Source organism: Narcine bancroftii, chromosome 5 (assembly GCF_036971445.1).
Source record: "Narcine bancroftii isolate sNarBan1 chromosome 5, sNarBan1.hap1, whole genome shotgun sequence".
In the NCBI taxonomy this organism is placed as follows: domain Eukaryota; kingdom Metazoa; phylum Chordata; class Chondrichthyes; order Torpediniformes; family Narcinidae; genus Narcine; species Narcine bancroftii.
Window position 1 is genome coordinate 60,930,477 of NC_091473.1, and position 18,773 is coordinate 60,949,249.

Consider the following 18,773-nt stretch of genomic DNA (forward strand, 5'->3'; position numbering starts at 1 on the left):
CTTTAACCTTTATTTGCCCCTCTGCTCCAGTTTTAAACTTGTAATCAAACAGTTCATATGTAATTAAAGTGCACACTCTAGATTTTATTCAAGGTTATTTGTATACATTTTGTTCTGGCCATGTAGAAATTACAGCACTTTTTATACATCATCCCCTCATTTTAGGGCACCATAATGTTTGGGACATATAGCTTCACAGGTGTATATTGAATTGCTTCATTGGTACAGGTATAAAAGAGCTAGGTTTGCTCCAGTACATTTGTTCACCTTTGGAATGTGTAGTTGACATTTTTCAACATGAGGACAAAAGTTGTGTCAATGAAAGTCAAAGAAGCCATTATGAGGCTCGAAAACAAGAATAAAACAGTAAAAAAATATTGCCCATACCTTAGGATTACCAAAATCAACTGTTTGGAATCTCATTGCGAAGAAAGAGCATACTGGTGAGCTCAGTAATCACCAAGGGACTGGAATTCCAAGGAAGGCCTCCGCTGCTGGTGACAGAAGATTCTCATCATAATGAAGAAAAACCCCTAATGTATGTCCAACAGGTCAGAAACATTCTTCACGAGACAGATGTCATTGACTATTGTCAACAGAAAACTTCATGAACAGAAATACAGAGGCTAAACTGCAAGATGCAAACCATGGCAAAGGTGGTATGCTTTAGATCTTGATGAGTTCGTTATGCCTCCACACTCTGCTTTTTCTGATACAGGTTAATCTTGGTCTCATCTTTCCACAAGACCTTTTTCGAGAATTCTGCAGGCTCTTTTAAATACTTCTGCATACATATATATTGAGCTATATATCTGTGCAAATGATCCATTTATGTGTTTGCTTTGCAGTACAGTAATCAGTGACATTATTGGGTTCTGTTTCTGCTGTGATATGTTGGCATAAAAGTTGAGAGTGTTAATATCACTTATCTGCGTGGATTGTGATAATTGACTGCTACAGTGGGCCTTATCTCCACCCTGTATGTCTGTTTCTAATGTACTGCGGTGTTGGCCTCTTGCCTTTCCTTTGCATGGTGACATAATTGTTCTGGATAATTGGCTCAGTTGTTATCGTACATGAATGGTAAAACTTGCCAATTTGTGGGATTTTTCTCAAACGTGCTTGTAATGTATTGCTGTATCTGTATGGTTTTAACTTGTGTACCTATTGGACACTGTTCTTTGTGAATAATATTGCAGCCTGCTTGTAATTTGCTGCTTGAGTCAACTATATTGATATCATCTGCCCTCCTGTCAATGACGGGATTATCTCTGAGTTTGGCATTGACTTAGTACCTTGGAGTGTAAATCTGCAGTTCACTGAAAGTGGTGGCAAAAAAAACAAGAGAATGGTGAAGAAGATATTTGATATTCTTGCCTTCATAGGCTGAAGCAATGAGCAAAAGAGAGGTAAACAAGAAAATCTGCAGATGATGGGGTCTGATGCAGTACATAAAAGTGCTGGAGAAACTCAGCAGGTCACACAACATCCAGAGGAAGTAAAAGGCAGTCGACATTTTGGACCTGTGCCCTTCATCAGGAATTGAAACAAGTTTGACATTGTAAGTAAAGAGGGGTAGAGAGAACAAATGGAATGATTGTGATTGGATGGGTCTGTGAGTTGGCAGATGGCTGTCGACTGAAACCTTAATTCTCTCTTTCTCTCCATTGTTTGGTCAACAGAATGCTTCCCACATGTTCTACAAAATCTCAGATCTCCAGAAATTATGCATTTTTTTTGCTCTTTGCTCCTTCTAATAGGTTTTGGTTCAATGGCAGTAATTGGGATAACCCAGGATTTATAAGACCTTTCTAGAAATGCAAATTGAAGGAGTTGGGAACTGGGATGAAGTTTAATGATGATTTCCAGACCACAGGAGAGCGAGGTTTTGGTCTTTCACCTGCTGGTGTCAGTGAAGAGGCTAGTGGATGACCCTCCTCACCTTCAGTGGAAAGAAGACATAATACACAGGGAGATCAGAGAGCTGGGGAGTTGCTGGGAGATGGCTTTGTAGGGGTTGCCTGGGGAAAGGGACAAACAGTCTGGGGGGGTGGGGGGGGGGGGAACAGAACATGCAATATAAGCCTTTCAGCCCACATTGATATACCTACTTATACAAACCTACTCAATATCAATCTAATCCTTCCATCCCTCAGCCCATCACCCTTCATGTTTCTTACATCCATGTACCCTTCTAAGAGTCTTTTAAATGTACTAGAACAATACACCACAATACAGACCCTTTGGCCCTCAATGAAATGCTGACCCATATATTCCTTTTTTTTTAAAAGTACCTAACCCTCCCTACCCATAACCCTCTATTTTTCTTTCATGCATATGTCTGTCCAAGAGTGTCTTAAATACCCCCAATGTTTCAGCTTCCAGCACCATCCCTGGCAAAGCATTTCAGGCTCCCTTCACTCTCTGTGTAATAAACTTACCCCTGACATCTCCCCTAAACTTCCCTCCCTTCACTTTGTACATATGTCCTTTGGTGTTTGCTATTCCTGCTGTAGGAAACCAGTGCTGACTGTCCACTCTATCTATGCCTGTACAATCTTGTAGACCTCAATCAAGTCTCTTCTCATCCTTTCTACATTCCAAAGTGTAAAGTCCCAGCTCTCCTAACCTTGCTTCATAAGACTTGTTTCTCAATCCAGGCAACATTTTGGTAAATCTCCTCTGCACCCTCTCCATATCTTCCATATCCTTCCTATAAATAGGGTGACCAGAACTGAACACAATACTGTGATGGAATATTTGGAGATGTATTTGGGAGATAAATTGGTAAAATTAGAGAAGGCTCGTAACAATACTCTAAGTGTGGTTTCACCAGAGATTTGTAGAATTCCAACATGACCTCTCTACTCCTGAATTCAATCTCCCTATAAATGAATCCAAACATCCTATAGGCCTTCTGAACTATCCTATCTACCTGTGCAGTGACCTTGAGGGATGTATGGATTTGAACTCCAAGGTTCCTCTGTTCATCCACACTCTTAAGTAACTGACCATTATTCCTAGGTGTGACGCAAATTGGGTGTGATGCATGCTTGGGGGCAGCGGGGAGGGGTTGGGGCTCGGAGAGGTGTAGCAAAGAGTTGAGTGCGGGGGGAGGGGATGTGGCAGGGAGTGGGTGAGGTGGGGAGGAGTTCGGCGCATGGTTTTGCAAGGCTCTGAGGGGGGCATCGCTCAGAGAGGATGTGGTTCAGTCACGGTGTTTTTCAGAGGGAGTGTGACAGAGTGGTTCAGGGATGTGTGGTTTCTAGAGGTGTAGCTCAGGGGCGTATGTGACACAGAGAAGCTCGACTCTCTTAGAAGCATATGAGCTCCTGAATCACCAGGATAGCAAATTGCAGACCAAATGGGGTGCGTACAGCTGGCTAACAGATGAGTTGAAGGACCTGTATTTGTGCTCTGTGGCCCTGTGGTTCACATTTTTCCAGAATTTTACTCTGTACCTTCATTGCTGGACTGTGTGTTGTCAGGTTTACTGGGGATCTCAGTCTTTTGTGAGGTCTGTTTTCCCGTATTGTTCTCAACTAAGTCATGGTGCCTTTATGTATGTAAGACAAGAGGCTTCACACCACAACTCACTTGCTGAAGCAATTTACAAGGGGATGAGGGAGGAGTTGGCCAGTGTAGACTGGGAACCCAGACTATATGGTCGTTCAGTTGAGGAATGGTGGAATACTTTCCAGGAGATTTTTCATGGTGCTCAACAAAATTACAGTTATGTGATGCTTAATGTCCATTCAGGTAATGTTCGACTGCATATATGTCTGTGGTTCCATAATTATTCAGTTACCGCGAGCCAGTCCGCAGCAACTTAGGGAAAGCAAACACTAGCTATAGGAAATTGTATTCTGTATACCCAAACTGATCTGACCGCCCTGCTCCCTCCCCACAGCCCTATTTCAGTGCCAACTAATCCCACTGCCCCGCATTCTCCCCACAGCCTGGTGTCAGTCCCCACACTTATCCCATTGCCCTGCTCCCTCCCCACAGCAGTTTCAGTGCCAACTAATCCCACTGCCCCGCATTCTCCCTACAGCCTGGTGTCAGTCCCCACACTTATTCCATTGCCCTGTTCTCTCCCCACAGCCCCGTATCAGTTCCAACTAATCCCACTGCCCCGTATCAGTCCCAACTAATCCCACTGCCCTGCTCTCTCCCCACAACTCCATGTCGGTCCCCACACTGATCTCTACTTAGATATAAAACATTTACAGGTATACTACAGTATCTTATATAGTTTTGCTAAATATGGTGTTCACACAACGTTCAAATTGCATAATGCCAAATTTAATAGAATGTATCGTGGATGTTATGCAGTGCATTTATCTAGTTAAAAGCAAGGACAGTAAGGGTAGGTCAGCTTCAGTTGGAGAAATAAGGAAAGCATCAAACTACAAAGTGCATACAAAGTTGCCTAGAGTAGTGAAAAGGTAGACAATTAGGAAAACTTTAAAAAGAAACAAAGAACCACAAAGTAAACAATTAAAAAAGGGAAGGTGGATTATGAAAAAGATTAGCACAAAATATAAAAATAGGCAATAAATGTTTTTACATCTACCCCCGCCAGTGGGCGGATCTCGCCTCCAACCGTGCATCTTGGCGCCTCACAGTTCGGCGGGCAGCAACCTCCTTTGAAGAAGACCGCAGAGCCCACCTCACTGACAAAAGACAAAGGAGGAAAAACCCAACCCCAACCAACCAATTTTCCCTTGCAACCGCTGCAACCGTGCCTGCCTGTCCCGCATCGGACTTGTCAGTCACCAACGAGCCTGCAGCAGACGTGGACATACCCCTCCATAAATCTTCGTCCGCGAAGCCAAGCCAAAGAAAGAAAGAAGAATTATATAAAGTGGAAAAAGGTTGCTAAAGTGAATGTTGGTGTCTTGGAAGATGAGAAAGGGGATTGGTAATAGGCAATGTGAAAATGGCAGAAGCTTTAATTTACTCTTTTGTGATGGTGGAGGATGTTTACCATGTGAAGACAGAGGGTATGAATATGATGGGAAGTGAGGACCCGGATATAATAGTGATCAATAAAGAAGGGGTACTGACCAAATTTGTGGGCCAATAGATAGGTAAGTCCCCTGGTCCTGATGGAATGCTTCCCAGGGTACTGAAAGAAATGGCAGAAGTTATAATTCACGCTCTGGTGTTAATTTGCCTAAATTCTCTGGAGTCTGGGCAGGTCCTTGCAGATTGGAAGGCAGCGAATGTCACAGCACTGTTTAAAACAAAATGGATATAGGAAAAAGGCTGGTTAGTTTAACATTTGTAGTTATGAAAATGCTTGAAGCCATCATTAAAGAAGAAATAGGGAGCCACCTGTCACAAATTGGAACCATCAGGGAGATGCAGCAGAGGCAGATCTTGTTTGACAAACTTACTGGGATTCTTTGAGGATCTATCGAGTATAGCTGATAGAGGGGAACAGGTGGACATTATTTACTTTGATTTCCAGAAGGCATTCAATAAGATGCCACATAAAAGGTTATCCATAAGATAAGGATATATAGAGTGAGAGGTGATGTATTAGCATGGATAGAAAATTGGTTAACCAATAGAAAGCAGAGATTTAGGATACAGAGATGGTTTTCTGGTTGGCAATCTGTGGTGAGTGATTTGCTACAGGGTCTGTGCTGGGCCTGCAACTGTTCACAATATACATTCTCGATCTGGAAGAGGGGACAGTGTGCAGTGTATCTCCGTTTGCTGATTATACTAAATTGAGTGGAAAAGCAAATTGTGCAGAGGATATGGAGAGTCTTCAGAGAGATAAGGTTAAGTGAGTGGGCAAGGGTGTGGCAAATGGAGGACAATGTTGGTAAATGTGAGATTATCCACTTTGGAAGGAAAATTGGAAAATCAGTTTATTATTTAAATGGCAAGCAATTGCAGCGTGCCGCTGTGCAGAAGGATTTGGGAGTTCTGGTGCATGAATTGCAAAAGATTAAGTTTACAGGTGCAGCAGGTTATCAATAAGGCAAAAAGAATGTTGGCTTTCATTGCAAGAGTGTTTGAGTTTAGGAGCAGGGAAGTTATGCTGTTACTGAAAAGGGTATCGGCAAAGCTGCAGCTGAAGTACTGCTTGAAGTTCTGGTCTCCTTACTCATGGAAGGATATACTGGCATTGGAGTCAGTGCAGAAGATGTTTACTAGATTAATTCCAGAGATGAAGTGGCTAGCCTATGAGGAGAAATTGAATCATCTGACTGTACTCCCTGGAATTCAGAGCAATGTAAGGAGATCTTATAGAAACAGATAAAATTATGAAAGAAATAGATAGGATAGAGTTTTTTCCACTGGTAGATAGATAAGAAGTTGGGAGCATAGCTTCAAGATTCAGGGTAGTAGATTTAGGATAAAGATGAGGAGGAATTGCTTTTCCCAGAGGATGGTGAATCTGTGGAATTCTCTGCCCATGGAAGCTGCGGAGGCGACCTCCTTTAAGAGAAGATTAGATACATTTTTGCATGGTAAGGGAATTAAGGGATATGGGGAAAAGGCAGGTAGCTGAAGATGAGCCTATCATCAGATCACCCATGATCTTATTCAATAGCGGAGCAGGCTTGACAGGCCAAATGATCACCTCCTGCTCCTATTTCTTATGTGCTTATGTTCTTAGTTTGGGTGCTAAAAGTTGAATGAGTGTTAAAGAATTTCTCAATGGTTCTGTAGAACAACTCCACTCCATTGGGGAACCAATGGGAGCTGAAATGCAGAATGATTGAAGGAAGTAGTGGAACATTGATACTCCCTTGTTTGTCTGTTATGAGAAGAAGAAGAAGAAGAAGGTTATTGTTTGTCACATATATTGTACATACATGCACCAAAATTCTAAACGGGTATATTGTTTAAAAAAAAAACTATGAAACGACTAAAAAAGACAAAACACTTATTAAATGCTTAATTTAATTTAAAAAGACAACCAGTACATAAAAAAAATACATGATAAAAATTCAGTGATTTTTGTGCAAAAAGAAAGTGACTGCAATAGGGCAGATAGTTCTTGTGTCAGAGCAGTCCCTGGTTAGTGTAACAAGGGAAGGTTCAAGAGTCTGGTCGCTGTTAGAAATAATCTGTTCTTGAACCTTGAGATGCTGGTCTTCAGGTTTCTGTACCTTCTGCCCAAAGGTAGTAGTGAGAAGAGGTTGTGATCAGGGTCATGGGGGTCCTTTATAATGCTGGCTGCTTTCTTGAGGCAGCGCATCATGTTGATGTTTGCAATGGATGGGAGGTCAGAGTCTGTGATTGACCTGACTATGTTTGCTACCTTCTGCAGCCTTCTCTGTTCCAAGGCAATCAAGTTTCCGAACTAGACTGTGATCCAGCGAGTCATTATGCTTTCTATGGAGCACCTGAAGAAGTTTAATTTCCATGGGCATTTTATCTTCTCTCCTAATCAATGGAGTCAAAGAGTAGTGGAAGCTCCCTGCACTTCTCTTTCTTATATCTTTAAAATAGCCTATTCCCTGGTTGGTTCTTCAAAGTACTGATCTAGAAAACTTTCTTCATTAATTTTATCTTCCACACTATTATTGCTAATTTAGTTTGCCCAGGCTATTCATAGATTCAAGTCCCGTATGGTGATCATATTGCCATTGTTAACATCACTGCTTAATTCCTGATTTATCACTGTCCTACATTACCACCACAGCTTTTGCTGACATACACCCCCACCAATATTTTCTTCCTCTTGCTTTTTCTTTGCTCCACCCAAAATTATTGAATATTTTTTTACTTCCTGAGTTTAGACCCTTCCACTCTTTAAACCATCCTTTTTGTTAACAAGACCCCTCTTCCTTTTTTTCAATTTGCCCATCTCTTTTAAAAATTAAGAGTCCTGGGCTCTTGCATTTGTGGTCCTGTAATGGTTATCACATCAGACCCATATTATTATTTGTGTTGTTTATTCACTCACCTTGAAACAAATGCTGCATGCAGTCAGACAAAGAGACTTTAATTTTGCCTTTTATTCATTAGTATTTTGCTCTAACTCTAATTAGAGGTATCCTTTTCTGTTTGTATCTACTGTCCTTCCCTGGCCCCCTCTGGTAATCATTACCATTTTGCTGTTTGGCACTATCCATTCATTTCAGCTTAAGAAATGCCTTCTTATTAGAACTCCGTCCACCCACGACTATTCAGTTGAATGTCTTCTGCAGCCTTTGTGGTTTGATTGATGTTACACTGGTCCCAATTAATACCTCTCTTTGAGGAACCACAAAAGTTGCAGGTGCTGCTCGAGCAGATGCAGATTTGCTGGAAGAACTCAGTAGGTCAGACAGCATCCATGGGTAGAAATGAATATTTCAACACTTCAAGTCAAAACCCTTTGACCAATTTCTACCCATGGATGCTGTCTGAATTGCTGAGTTCCTCCAGCAATTCAAATCCCTCCCTTCCCTCAGCCCAGATGGCCAATCAGTTAAAACTCATTTATCCTGTACCAGGCTTTGGCCCGCAAATTCAACTCGATGATGCTGTTGGTCTCTTGCCAGTTTGCAAGTTAGAGATTATTACCTTTGTGGTTCTATCTTAATTTGGAAACCAATCTCTCACATTCCTTCAGCAGAACCTCTGCAGTCCTATATCTGTTTTTGGTTCCCATGTGGATGGCCACAGCTGAATCTCTCCTCCCCCCCCCCCCCACCTCCCCACTTAGTGTTCCTGTGTAGCCCTGAGAAAATGGTACCTGGCAGGCTACACAATCTTAGGCTTCTGCCCGCAGAGAAGAGTTTTGTCAAGAGAGTTTCTGAGTTGTAGCTGGTGGAAATCAGAGAATGACCAGCAACCACTGATGCATCTTGAGAAACTTTCATTTGAGTTATTGAGTGGAAGTCTGAGATGAAGGTTAAAACTACTTGGACAGCTGGCAGAGGCAGTAACTTGCTGAGGATGAGGAAAGATCTTGGATTTAAACAGTGGTCAGGAGTGAATGAGATTTTGAGTCCAGCACTTGTGGCACTCAGGATGTGACGACGTCCAATAATTAAAATGTTAGGTTTGACTGATCAATAAAATGTTAAACAAGAAAGTCTGCAGGCGCTGAGGTTGAATGCAATACACAATGTGCTAGAGAAACTCAGTCGGTCATGCAAAATCCATCGGAAGTAAAGAGTGGCCAAAGTTTCAGGCCTGACCCTTTGTAAGGCCCAAAATGTTGTTGACTCTTTACTTCCAATGGATGTGGTGTGATCTGCTGATTTTCTCCAGTACGTTGGTGCATTGCTTCTTAACTTCTCAGTTTTCCCTTCAATAAGGAAATTTCATAATTCAAGAAGGATTAGTCTGTTGAGTAGTATCTGCAAGGAGAGAAGAAAAGGTAGCATGAAGCACATTACCATTCATGCTACCTTATTGGTCACCTGGTTTCCAGTTTCATTTAAGATTTTTAGCAGATACAGTGTGTCAATTTTTTTTGTTGTTGTTGCTGTGTTGCTTTGAGATTTGGGTTTGAAGTCTCAGTTCTTGTTTCAAAGCAAAAAACATTTATTTGAAACCTGCAGTTAGAATCTTGGATCGTCTTTCCAATCCCCAGTGTAAATGTAACTGTCCACCATCTGACTTCCAATTCAGCAAAGAATTGGAAAACCAAAAAACGGTCCTTCCTGATCTGAATGGGGCTGTTGAATCTGGCCAAGCTGTATGTTAAAGTTATTTATGGTTTGATCATACAAGGTGCATTCAATGTGGCATTACATGGAGGTCCCATGGCATGGAATGAAACACAAAAATGGATGCCTCTGGTTCTCAGAAAAGTTTAGTTAGGTGCATGGATAGGAGGGTTATGGTCCAGGTCCAGGACAAGGTCAAGGGTTGGGACTAGGCAGAATAATAGTCTGACACAAACTACATGGGCTAAAGGGCCTGTTTTGTGCTTTAGTGTTAGGTCCTCAGTCAGCTTTGCACTTAACAGGTGAATGAATATCAGCTGCCATTTTATTGATCAGTCACACCTAAATGACATCAGAAAGGTAAATTGGCAAACGGGGAAAAAGCGGGGCAGAGGGGCACTTGAACATTTGGCAAGGTCTTCAGTCTCAGCTTGTCATTACTTTAATTGGCCAGTATTTGAGGTTAACCACTGGGTCAGCATGGTAGCATGAGATAATAACTGCTCCACAGCTCAGCAGACATGCAGTCTGAGGCTGAAATATTTATATCCTTTCAAGTAAGAAACTTGCAAATAGGCCGCCCTGATTGATTTGCCTCTTTGTCTGATAATTATGCATCTGCAGATTTGGGTGTTGAGAAATGGGCCTTATTCAAGGTCTTAAAATTCATGCTTAGCTAAATAATGAACTGTTAACAACTTTCTGTGCACAATGTGAAAGTAGCAAAACAAGCTGCTTTTGCCCCTAGCTCAGGCTGACAGCGATAACCTGCTCCCAACCCCTATTTTGAACTGGTGGACACACTGTTCTCAGTCACTGCCAAGAATAAACGAAGCACACTTCCCAGATTTCCTTCAGATTTCAAAACATCTTGTTTACCTTCATCTTCTGAATACCAACCAAATAATTATTTTGTTGCAGGAGCATGATGCAGCTTGGCCTGCAGCGTGTTCCAAGATAAATAGATTTTATTTGCAGCATATATAAGTGTGTGTGTGTATATATAGACACACAGACACATATATACTTATATGTTTGGATACATGTGTGAATCTGTGTAATGTGTGTGTATATATGTAGTGTGTGTAAGTATTTATATGTATATTTTTTTCTGGTTGTTGATTATTTCATTCACCACCTAATTCTGAGAGATTAATTGGTGTCAGCCCAGATGTACTGTAAAAATGTAGAATGGTTGAGAGAAAAGGACTGGTGTTTGTTATAATATGCAAATTTTTGCATGTGAGAAGAATTTGCTGCTTGCTTTACACAAAATTCTGCCCAAACACACCATCAGGATTGTGTTCTGAAGCCGTTAGCTTGAATTTTGAAGGCTTTATTGCCTAGCTCAGTGGCTTCCATAGGGGCTCTGTGGTTAGTAAGGTTTTACTTAAGGTGGTAAGTGAGTGAAAAAAAAGTTTCAACTGATGCCAAAGTTAGGGATTTCTCTTTGGCGCGGGAGCAGGACTTGGATTGGGAAAGAAAGATCCGATTGTTGTGGTCAATGTATTGACAGGTACGATTTCAACACATAAATGACAGATAATTGGACTGTTGGCTCAGAAGAATGTTGTCCAAAATGCAGGCAAACAGGACTAGCCCAGAATGCTGGCTTGGTCGGCATGGATGAGTTGGATCAAAGGGCCTGTTCCATGCTCTGTGACTATTGTAGACACTACAGAGTATTGGCAAAGTGCCACCAATGTTGTTCCTGCAGAACCCTTCAAATTCACAGCAGGGTAAATGAACACAGTGTTCACTTTCATGCCATCATCCTCAGTACTCAGACCACAGTAGAATCATTCTCCTCCTATGGGCAAGCCACACCATCTGTACATCTGACACCAGTCTCTTCAACCAAAAACACTCCTTTCCAAGATTTGTCATGGGAAGAGGTTACCAGGGGACAGCAGAAAAGATTCAAGGATGTTCTTGACTTGTGCGAATCATGGCCCAATATCTGTTCAAAACGGAGGATTCAGGATGGCACTGGAGATTTTCTCTGTGTTGGGATGTGGAGCCGTCAGGAGAGAGAGTAGAGTACCCATCCATCTATCTTGTGAGTCACCTAGTCCTTCACCTCTATCAGTTAGGAATGTTCAAAGGTTCCTCATTGCCCTGACAACCACTTCAGAATCTGCACAATTGCAATGAGAGTGGCTCATCCTTGATCCTTTGGGACACTCCATGAAGGCAGAACTGTAAAGGAAAAAGGAGGTTCTGATGAAGGGGAAAGAAAGTCAAGGTCAAAATTAAGGAACAGAACCAGAAAGGTGTGGGGTCAAACTGGTCAGAAAGTTGAATGTGTTGAATGGTGTGAGGGAATAGGTTTCAATTCACAGGGCCCTGGCACCAGTATTGGGATATGAGGGGGCTGTTTGGTTGGGACATACTTCAATTGCATTGGACTGTCTTGGTAATTAGAACTGCAGGTAGCACTTTAATTAAAATAATGGTGTGGGGGCAGTAGAGTTATAGTGTTGGGCAGTTGATAAAGTCAGAAGGATAAACTGATAGGGCAGAGCAATTACAGAGATGATGGTAGGCAGGGTGATGGATGGGGCAAGGCACAGGCGGCTGGAGGAACTCAATGGGTCAGGCAGCATCCAGGGAAACCAATAAACAGTTGACAGCACAGGCCTGAAAACTCCAATTGTCTTCCACAGGTGAGTCACTCCAGCCCCATATGCATTGCTCCAGTTCTCCAACCTCTGCAAGTTCCACCTTAATCTCCATGCGGCAGATGGGGTGGGCAGATAATGGAAATAAACACCTGTCAGTGGGGAAAAAGCAGTGGAAAAAAAAGGCTGGTTATCTGAATGCAGGAGGCACTCAGGACAAGATGAGTGATTTGATGTCACAAAGAGAACCAGGTGACAAGAAGGCACAAGAGTTGCAGACGCAAAAATCTTGAGTGAGCAGCAAAAAACTGGAAGTGCTGAGCAGTGTCATGCAGCATCTGTGGGGGAGGAGGATGAGGGGTGGTGGAGGGTGTATTATGGTTAGTCTCAATAAAGGGTCCCGATCCAAAACGACGACTGAGACAGGCAGATTTGACCCAAAAGCTATGACAGGCAGACGAGCTTAGAGTGTGGATATGCATGTGGTGTTCTGACCTTGTGGCCATGAATGAAACTTGATTGCAAGAGCGGCAGGACTGGGAGCTCAATGTTTCAGGCTTTCATTGTTTCAGGTGCAATGGGGGTGGGGGAGGGATGAAAGGGGGAGGAACAGAATTACTGGTCATGGAAAATGTCACAGCGGTGCTCAGACAGGACAGACTAGAGGGCTTGTCTACTGAGGATATATAGGTGGATATGAGGAATGGGAAAGGTATGTCCACATTAAGGCCCATGAGCCTTCAATGCCAAATACACCTACATGACCTATTAACCTGGTAGCCCTGTCCATCTTTGAGACATGGGAGATACTGGAGTACCATGAGAAGACCCATGTTGTCATGGGGGAGAATGAACAAACTGCATACAAGCAGCAGTAGATTTGAATCCAGGTTACTGGCTCTGTAATAGCATTGTGCTAACCAGTCCATTAAACTTGTCAAAGGTAGTCTTGAGGATGAACTTGGGGAATGCAAAGAAAAACTCTATCAGCACACGTTACCAGTGTCAACATCCAAAATACCAAGAGACATCCCATAGCAACTTTGACGTTGACACCTATTATCCAAAATGATATGACTCTCATGTCTGCAGAGTTAAATGAGTCACTCTGAGGCAGACCCACCAATTGTAGGGTTGTGTAACCTCGATCACCTTGCACATGATCACACCTCTTGGAACAGAATCAGATGGATCTCTGACACAGAAGTGGAGACATTTTTTTCACTGTATGAGCTTGACCATATGAGCTGTTGTTTTGATTTATCAAGAGAGCAATGTTACGCCTGGCAGCATACTTGTTTAAACCACTGGCAGCTTCTAAAGAACATCTTTACTTGTCATAGTGACCTGTCCATGGTACTGAATGCTCTTCAGAACACCAGCTGATCTCTGCTGAATTAAGGAATCGTCTTCTCTTGACACAATCTTTGATTATTGGCATATCCAATGACAGTATATGGCTTCTGTTAGGAAGTTTAATGCACAGCCCCAGCAGTTGGAGTTGTCAGAGGTGCAGCAAGTGGATCTAATGCTGCCTGTCAGCTCCAGAGACTTGGATGTGATCCAGACCTCTGATGCTGTTTGAGTGGAATTTGCACATTTTCCCTGTGACTGTGCTGACTTCCCCCAGGTGTCACAGTTTCCTCCCAGGGCCCAACAACATGCTGACTGGCAGGTGAATTGGCCACTCTATTGGTTCTGATGTGTCAGTGGGCAGTGCCCTCTAACGGAGTAGAAGCAGAGATTAAAAACTGAGGTTAAATGTATGATGAGTGATGGATGGTAGCCAAGGACTGATGGATTGGATGTTGGTGCTATATATCTCTGTGACTTTCCATCACTGAACCTTTAAACCTGTGGCAGGAGTCTTTACAGGGAGCACCTTCACCTGTGCAAGGGCAAGTGATTGTCCATCCATGAACTAAAAGATGTTGTCCTTCTGGAGCTGACCAATAATGCTACCCTGTTGGCTGAGTACAGAAGGAGAAAAGGGAATGGTTTGTGATCCTCCTCAGTTGTGCTTTGAAGGTAACCTGCGAAGTGTGTGACTCAGTGAGGCAAAGGCAGATTTACCTGAAGATTGGAGATCCACCAAGTCAGGAGGACCTCAAGAATTCATAAGTGGAGCTTTTTGATCTGGTGGTACAATTCTTCCCAAATCACTGCTGGCCACATTTTTTCTGCTGTGAACATTAGTGTTAAAATCAGACTTGTTGCCCGTCTGAGAGATCAGCAGCATTTATTGAATTTCTGAGTCCTGCCAGAAGCAGTCGTTGTTTTCTCAATTGAAAGAAAACTGAGGTTCAGTGTAATTCATCCCCCAGCAATAATACACCACCCCCATCACCACTCGAAACGAAGTGAGCAGCAGCCAATTAAAAAATGTCAAGTACTTCTGCTACCGTGGTAACCAGTGACACAAGCAGTGACAAAGAACTTCCAGCACGTTTAAAGTCAACAGCTCAGCTTTTGATTGCTGACAGAAATAACCCTGGACAAGTTGGGGAGGGTGGTAGGATTTTTCAATTTAAGTGTAAAATGCAGTTAATGAGCTTCTGAAGACCTTGCTTTGCTCCTTGAGGCAAGTAATTTAAATGCCCCAACAAGCCCCACCTGAACAGTACAGTGGGAATAGCTCTGCTGAAGGCATGCCAATTCTCTTGCCCTCCTCAGATACTGCTTGATCTGCTGAGTGTTTTCAGCATTCACTGTTGTTTTACATCATTTTATCCCCAAGAATAAACTGTATGTATAATAAAACTACAAAGTAAACTATGCAATGTCTCTAAAACTCTACTAAGACTTCACATGGAGTATTCTGATCAGTTCTGCTGGCCTCATCGCAAGGAAGGGTGTAGATGCTTTGGAGAGAATGCAGAGATTTACCAAGATACTGCCTGGATTGAAGAACATGAGGAAAGGTTGAGTGAACTAGAACTTTTCATATAATCATATAATCATATATCAATTACAGTACGGAAACAGGCCATCTCAGCCCCTCTAGTCCGCACCGATTTAAGTGATCTCCTCTAGTCCCACCTACCTGCTCCCTGCCCATAACCCTACAACCCCCTCACATCCATGCACTTATCCAACCTTCTCTTAAATGACAAAAATGACCCTACTGCAACCACCTCTTCCGGAAGGTTATTCCACTCAGCCACCACTCTGAATGAAGAAGTTTCCCCTCATGTTACTTCTGAACTTTTGCCCCAACCCTTAATTTATGACCCCTCATTCCAATCTCACCTACCCTCAAGCGGAAGAGCCTATTCACATCTACTCTATCGATCCCCCTCATAATTTTAAATACCTCCATCAAATTCCCCCTCAACCTTCTACGCTGCAATGAATAAAGACCCAGTCTACTCAATCTTTCTTTGTATCTCGATAAGCCAACTGAGGATGAAAGGCGAATTAATAAAAGTGTATAAGATTATGAGGGGCATAAATGTGATGGAGAGTGAGCACCATTTTCCCAGATCAACAACAGCAAATATCAGAGGGCATCTGTTGAAGGTGAGTGGAAGAAAGTTAACAGGAGACATCAGAGGTAAATGTTTTACATGGAAAGTGGTGGGTGACTGGAATGCATGGCTTGGGATGGTGGTGGAGATTGGTGCAGTAGGGACATTCAAAGGACTTAGATAGGCATATGGATGTAAGAAAAACAAGGAGTTATGGACTGTGAGGGAGGGATTAGATCAGTGGTTCTCAACCTTTTTCTTTCCACTCACATACCACTTTAAGTAATCCCAATGCCATTAGTACTCTGTGATTAGTAAGGGATTGTTTAAGGTGGTATGTGGGTGGGAAGGGAAGGTTGAGAATCATTGCTCTGGACCCAATTATTACTGAAACATTTTGCTTCAGAAAAATTGTCATTGGCCCATTTCCTTTGGAGTTATGAAACTGTGCACATAACGAGTCAATTAGGTACAATTAAAACCGTGGTTTTCAAACTTTTTCTTCCCACCCACATACCACCTTAAACAATCCCTTACTAATCACAGAGCACCTATGGCATAGGGAATACTTAAAGTTGTATGTGAGTGGAAAGAAAATGGTTGAGAACCACTGGATTAGATTGATATGGAATAGGTTTATAAAGGTCAGCACAACATTGTGGGCCGATGAGGCTGTACTCTACTGGACTTTTCTATGTCTTTTTATATCCTTGGCATCATAATCATATGTACATTCCATTACTGTGCATTGCACTGTCATTCCTCTAACTTTGTTATGTCATACCATTGCCACTACTGTGGTCCCTTGTAGTTTGCCCCCTCTGGTGTCTGAGTCACTTCACCTCCAGTCTCAGCCTCTGGTAGCAGAAGAACTTTCAACTCTGGTCCTTCCACCCAGCATTCTCGTGCTGACTGCACCAAGCCTCTGTGCGTCCCTCAGCATGCACTCCTGCAGCCTGGAATGCCCCAGTTGGCATCATTTCATTTCCAACGCCTTACTGCATTGGGAGACCAACAAGTTTTGGGCAGACCAAAGTGCATCTATCACTGAGTTGAAGATCTTCCAGCAGCTCCCCTTGTTGACTGCGTCGAGTGGCATGGTTAGATTGCCCAACTGGTTAATGACTTGGGAGGATGCAGTCCCGTGACAGGCAACCTTGGCACTTTCTACCAAAAGTTGCAGAATGAGCACCAGGATGTCATGGGGTGACTTTGGCTGGTGGGAGATGGGAATGCAGACATTTGTGTACCCTGGCACATTACCCAACCCCCTTCTGTGGAAACAGATCTCGTCAAAGATAAGTGACTGTGGTTTACACTTTAAATTCAATGTTTTCCTCGAGGATTGGCAATTATACAAATAGACGTATCTTGATCGAATGCTGCAAACACATCTTTTTACAACAGTTCTATTACCTTGAGTGTTCTTGATTATGGAGCGTGTCCTATCATACAAATGTCTCAATTGGGATTGCTTGCAGGCAAGTGTTTAAATCTGTACAATTCTGGGGATGTTTCAACACAATGTGCCATGTTTGGAGTTGTTGCCATGGAGACTCCCACGGAGACATTGTCTGTCACGTTTACTCACTCCACAGAAAACTATGTGTGTCCGGTCCACCAACTCTCACTCGTTACAGGGTTTCTCCGCTGCTTACCCTTGACCCCTGAAGAAAGGTTCAGGCCCAAAACATCGACTGCCTTTTACTTCCCATGGATGCTGCCTGACCTGCTGAGTTTCACCAGCACTTTTGTATATTGTACCACGCCCTAGCATCTGCAGACTTTCTTGTTAACTAACGGGATGCCAGATGTTGAGGGATTTGTCTCAGCCAATTTTCCACACAAACCATTGGCTCATGTGTATGAATGCATTGATAGGGATTTCTATTTGGAATGCAGCACAGTCTGACAAAGGAGTAGATGAGGTCATGGCATCCAATGAAGTTTGGGGTGGGGCTTTGAACTGAAGTTCTGAATCCAGGGTCTTCAGGCACTTGTAACCCCTGAATCTCAGCAAGGAGAAATGTAAGAGGCATGTCTGAATGATTGGGGGCATCCTTAAGATGCTCCATCCATGGTAAACTGTGCCCCAGGTAACTGCACACAAGACTCGGGCTCTGATAGGCCACAGCTGAATTGTTGGCAACACTTCCCTATGTGTTGTCACATACTGCATGTGGAACCTCACTCTCATGGCATCATCCAGGCTTCTTTCTCCAACAAATAGCTTTGAAAAGGCAGAAGACACCGCCATGTTACAGAGTGCAGGTGGTTTTGTGCTATGACTAGACAACACTTTGCAGTCCAAAGGGATTTCCTCTTCATGGTAGCCAGGGTGTGACCATGCACAGTGCATCCACCAACACTCCACCCCCAATGACAAAAGAGAGCTGGATTTTAGGTAGTCAGGAACATCCCACGGTGCCAGTTTTTGAAAATGACATCCAACTGGGGCAGTGTGCCATAATGTGACATGACGTGTGATTGAATAGACTGTTATAGAACCACCCCTTGTTGCATTAGACTGCACAAACACCACAAAATGATGGTCTGCCCTCTTGATGAATCACTTTCTATTTGCTTGAGGATAATGGTAAATATTCATCATCTATCTATCTCGTGAATTGATTGTTGTTATTAATTCAATTAGGTTTTTTTTCCAAAAGTACTTGAGCAACCGCAGCAAGTAAGATTTTCAATGCATTTGTACATTGTACAAAGTACATGATGATAAACTCCTCATCATGACCATTGGCAAGCTCAACTTGCAGCACTACTTGGGAGAGTCTGGAAGACCTATTCTGTACCAGTCCAGGCCGGTCCTGTTGTATCCCAGGGATGGTAAAGGAGGTGTCCCAGACCAGTCTGGGTCAGTCCCAGTGTTTGCCTGGGGAGATGGTGGATGTGTCCCAGGCCAGTCCTAGTGCAACCCCTGGTGATGATGTAGGGGACGCAGAACAATCTGGCACCATCGTAGTGTATCCCTGGGGTGGTGATAGAGATGTCCCAAACTAGACTGGCCCCTCCCAATGTGACTTAGGAGTAGTAAT

At 43.0% G+C, this 18,773-nt stretch overlaps 1 protein-coding gene and 1 long non-coding RNA gene across 5 annotated transcripts in view; one reads left to right on the forward strand and one right to left on the reverse strand.

The window, feature by feature from the left end:
- LOC138763428 (probable voltage-dependent R-type calcium channel subunit alpha-1E) overlaps nt 1–1,199 on the forward strand; it is a 17,632-nt gene extending 16,433 nt beyond the window's left edge. The window contains exon 2 of the mRNA XM_069937543.1: nt 393–1,199. The gene's annotated coding sequence lies outside the window, so the exon portion shown is untranslated. The remainder of the gene's footprint in view (nt 1–392) is intronic.
- The window catches only part of LOC138763430 (uncharacterized), a 27,267-nt gene extending 10,035 nt beyond the window's left edge, over nt 1–17,232 (reverse strand). For 2 of the 4 annotated variants that reach the window (XR_011357554.1, XR_011357555.1), the window contains exons 1-2: nt 17,137–17,232; nt 388–494 (exon numbers count right to left, since the gene is read on the reverse strand). This is a non-coding gene — a long non-coding RNA (uncharacterized lncRNA). Of the gene's footprint in view, nt 1–387; nt 495–5,070; nt 5,132–17,136 lie in introns of all 4 variants that reach the window. The other 2 variants (XR_011357556.1, XR_011357557.1) reach the window with 2 other exon arrangements.
- Between the last annotated feature and the right edge of the window lie 1,541 nt (nt 17,233–18,773).